Here is a 4864-nt window from a genome sequence, read left to right on the forward strand (position 1 = left end):
GTAAAACTGTAAGGCCTGGAAGCCAGATAATAATACTGTAGTAATGTTAATTTTCTAATTGTGACCATTATGGTATGGTTATATAGGAAAATGCCCTTGCACACTGTTACGTAGAAGAATGCCCTTCATTTAGCAAATAAACACTGAAGTATGTAGATCAGAAACTAACATCATGGCATCTGGTCCCATCACTTCACGGCAAATAGATGGGGCAACAATGGAAACAGTGACAGACTTTATTTGGGGGGGCTCCAAATCACAGCAAATGGTGACTGTAGCCATGAAATTGAAAGATGTTTGCTCCTTGGAAGAAAAGTTATGACCAAGCTAGACAGCATATTAAAAAACAGAGACATTACTTTGCCAACAAAGGTCTGTCTAGTCAAAGGTATGGTTTTTCTAGTAGTCATGTATGGATGTGAGAGTTGGAGTAAAGGAAAGCTGAGTGCTGAAGAATTGATGCTTTTGAACTGTGGTGTTGGAGAAGACTCTTGAGAATTCATTGGACTGCAAGGAGATTCAACCAGTCCATGGTAAAGGAAATTAGTCCTGAATGTTCATTGGAAGGACTGATGCTGAAGTGGAAACTCCAATACTTTGGCCACCTGATGCAAAGAACTGACTCATTTGAAAAGACCCTGATGCTGGGAAAAATTCAAGGCAGGAGGAGAAGGGGATGACAGAGAATGAGATAGTTGGAGGGCATCACCGACTCAATGGACATGAGTTTGAATAAACTCCAGGAGTTCGTAATGGACCGGGAGGCCTGGCATTCTGCAGTCCGTGGGGTCTCAAAGAGTTGGACATGACTGAGCGACTGAACTGATATAATGATGAAGTGGCCTGTGTCTATCTTTAATTTATCTCAAATATTTCAGAAAAAGAAAAAAATACATATATAAAGAGAGAGAGAGAGACAGAGAAGAGAGAGAAGAGAGAGAATAAAGTCAAAAATATTTTTTAAATCGAAACATTTGAGGAATATAAGTGAAAGGTATATAGGAATTCTTTGTACTGTATTTTCAATTTTAGTGTTGTTCTGATCTGGCAGTGAACAACCTAACCAATGAATCCAAGTTAGCATCACTAAAACAGGGATAAGCAGGTATTTTCTGTCCCTTGATGGGACGCAATATGAAACGGACAACATCATCTATGATGTGTTCCTGCCAAGATGTTTTATCTCAATCTAACCCTTTACGCATAGTTTCCAATTAACAGAAAATAAAGGAACAGAAGAATGAGTTAAATGACACCAAGTGAAAATAATCAGACAAGCTCAGAATGCAGAACATTCTATAACATTCTATAAGACAATTACCCTGGACTCATCATAATGTAAAATATCAGGGAAGAAAAAAAAAGATATGGGGAAAAGAGAGGGTTTGCATTGCGATTCAGTTCAGTTCAATTCAGTCACTCAGTCATGTCTGACTCTTTGCGACCCCATGGACTGCAGCACGCCAGGCCTCCCTGTCCATCACCAACTCCTGGAGTTTACTTAAACTCATGTCCATTGAGTCGGTGATGCTGTCCAAACATCTCATCCTCTGTCATCCCCTTCCCCTGCCTTCAATCTTTCCCAGCATCAGGATCTTTTCAAATGAGTCAGTTCTTCACATCAGGTGGCCAAAGTATTGGAGTTTCAGCTTCAACATCAGTCCTTCCAATGAACATTTAGGAATGATTTCCTTTACAAAGGACTGGTTGGATCTCCTTGCAGTCCAAGGGACTCTCAAGAGAGTCTTCTCCAACACCACAGTTCAAAAGCATCAATTCTTTGGCACTCAGCTTTCTTTATAATCCAACTCTCACATCCATACATGACTACTGGAAAAATCATAGCTTTGACTAGACAGACCTTTGTTGGCAAAGTAATAATCTCTGCTTTTTAATATGCTGTCTAGGTTGGTCATAACTTTTCTTCTGAAGAGTAAGCATCTTTTAATTTCATAGCTGGTCACCATCTGCACTGATTTTGGAGCCCCCCAAAATAAAGTCTCTCACCATTTCCATTGTTTCCCCATCTATTTGCCATGAAGTGATGGGACCGGAGCCATGATGTTAGTTTTCTGAATGTTGAGTTGTAAGCCAACTTTTTCACTCTCCTCTTTCACTTTTATCAACAGGTTCTTAAGTTCTTCTTCACTTTCTGCTATAAGGCTGGTGTTATCTGCATATCTGAGGTTATTGATATTTCTCCCAGCAATCTTGATTCCAGCTTGTGCTTCATCCAGCCCAGTGTTTCTCACAGTGTACTCTGCATATAAATTAAATAAGCAGGGTGAGAATATACAGCCTTGACATATTCCTTTCCCTATTTGGAACCAGTCTGTTGTTCTATGTCCAGTTCTAACTGTTGCTTCCTGACCTGCATACAGATTTCTCAAGAGGCAGGTCAGGTGGTCTCGTATTCCCATCTCTTGAAGAATTTTCCACAGTTTGCGGTGATCCACACAGTCAAATGCTTTGGCAGAGTCAATAAATCAAAAATAGATGTTTTTCTGGAACTCTCTTGCTTTTTCCATGATCCATGCATGTTGGCAATTTGATTTCTGGTTCCTCTGGCTTCTCTAAATCCACCTTGAACATCAGGAAGTTCACGGTTCAAGTATTATTGAAGCCTGCCTTGGAGAATTCTGAGCATTAATTTACTAGCATGTGAGATGAGTGCGATTCTGTGGCAGTTTGAGCATTCTTTGGCTTTGCCTTTCTTTGGGAATGGAATGAAAACTGACCTTTTCCAGTCCTGTGGCCACTGCTGAGTTTTCCAGATTTGCTGGCATATTGAGTGCAGCACTTTCACAGCATCATCTTTTAGGATTTGAAACAGCTCAACTGGAATTCCATCACCTCTGCTAGCTTTGTTCATAGCGATTCTTCCTAAGGCCCTCTTGACTTTGCATTCCAGGATGTCTGGCTCTGGGTGAGTGCTCATACCACAGTGATTATCTGGGTTGTGAAGATCTTTTTTGTATAGTTCTTCTGTGTATTCTTGCCACCTCTTCTTAATATCTTTTACTTCTGTTAGGTCCCTACCATTTCTGCCCTTTATTGAGCCCATCTTTGCATGAAATGTTCCCTTGGTATCTCTAGTTTTCTTGAAGTGATCTCTAGTCTCTCTCATTCTATTGTCTTCCTCTATTTCTTTGCACTGATCACTGAGGAAGGCTTTCTTATCTCTCCTTGCTACTCCCTGGAACTCTGCATTCAGATGTTTATATCTTTCCTTTTCTGCTTTGCTTTTCACTTCTCTTTTCTTCACACCTATTTGTCAGGCCTCCTTAGACTGCCAGTTTGCTTTTTCTTAGGGATGGTCTTGATCCCTGTTTCCTGTGCAATGTCACATACCTCCATCCATAGTTCATCAGGCACTCTGTCTATCAGATCTAAATCCTTTGAATCTATTTCTCACTTTGAATCTATACACTTCTCACTGTATAATCATAACGGATTTGATTTAGGTCATACCTGAATGGTCTAGTGGTTTTCCCTACTTTCTTCAATTTAAGTCTGAATTTGGCAATAAGGAGTTCATGATCTGAGCCACAGTCAGCTCCTGGTCTTGTTTTTGCTGACTGTATAGTTCTTCTCCATTTTTGGCTGCAAAGAGTATAATCAGTCTGATTTTGGTATTGATCATCTGGTGATGTCCATGTGTAGAGTCTTCTCTTGTGTTGTTGGAAGAGGGTGTTTGCTATGACCAGTGCGTTCTCTTGGCAAAACTCTATTAGCCTTTGCCCTGCTTCATTCTGTACTCCAAGGCTAAATTTGCCTGTTACTCCAGGTATTTCTTGACTTCTTACTTTTGCATTCCAGTTCCCTATAATGAAAAGGACATCTTTTTTGAGTGTTAGTTCTAGAAGATCTTGTAGGTCTTCATAGAACCGTTCAACTTCAGCTTCTTCAGCATTACTGGTCAGGACATAGACTTGGATTACCATGATATTGAGTGGTTTGCCTTGGAAACAAACAGCGATCATTCTGTCATTTTTTAGATTGCATCCAAGTACTGCATTTTGGACTCTTTTGTTGACTCTGATGGCTACTCCATTTCTTCTAAGGGATTCTTGCCCACAGTAGTAGATATAATGGTCACGGGAGTTAAATTCATGCATTCCAGTCCATTTTAGTTTGCTGATTCCTAAAATGTTGATGTTCACTCTTGCCATCTCCTGTTTGACCACTTCCAATCTTCCTTAATTCATGGACCTAACATTCCAGGTTTCGACACAATATTGCTTTTTATAGCATCAGACTTTGCCTCTATCACCAGTCACATCCACACCTGGGTGTTGTTTTTGCTTTGGCTCCATCCCTTCATTCCTTCTGGAGTTATTTCTCCACTGATCTCCAGTAGCACACTGGGCACCTGCTGATCTGCTGAGTTCATCTTTCAGTGTCCTATCTTTCTGCTTTTTCATACTGTTCATAGGGTTCTCAAGGCAAGAATACTGAAGTGGGCTGTGATTATTTCAGATTAAAAGGGTATAAGAGAGATAACAACCAAAGGCACTATATGATCCTAGATTGGATCCTGTTTCCAAAAACATTGTTTAAAGCTCCAAAAAGAAGTTATTTGAGACAACTGGGAGAATTTAAATCTGGCCTGAGTATTGGATGATATGAAATTATTGCTAATTTTCTTATCATTCATAATAAGTATGCAGCAAATTGTCCTTATATTTAGGAGATGTTTGCTGAATATTTCCAGATGAAGTGCCATGATGGCTACAATGTACTTTCAAAGGGTGCTGAAAATGTTATGGCGCGAGAAAGACACAGAGAGAGTAGATAGAGCAACTCATTAAGAATTGTTGAATCTAAATAAAGAATATATGGGTATTTATTATACTATTTTTCA

General features: G+C 39.7%; 1 pseudogene; it reads right to left on the reverse strand.

Annotated features, from left to right (window-relative positions):
• Positions 1-3422: 3422 nt before the first annotated feature.
• Positions 3423-4433, reverse strand: LOC138080810 (craniofacial development protein 2 pseudogene; annotated as a pseudogene).
• Between the last annotated feature and the right edge of the window lie 431 nt (positions 4434-4864).

The sequence above is a fragment of the Capricornis sumatraensis genome, chromosome 6, assembly GCF_032405125.1.
Source record: "Capricornis sumatraensis isolate serow.1 chromosome 6, serow.2, whole genome shotgun sequence".
Taxonomy (NCBI): Eukaryota; Metazoa; Chordata; class Mammalia; order Artiodactyla; family Bovidae; genus Capricornis; species Capricornis sumatraensis.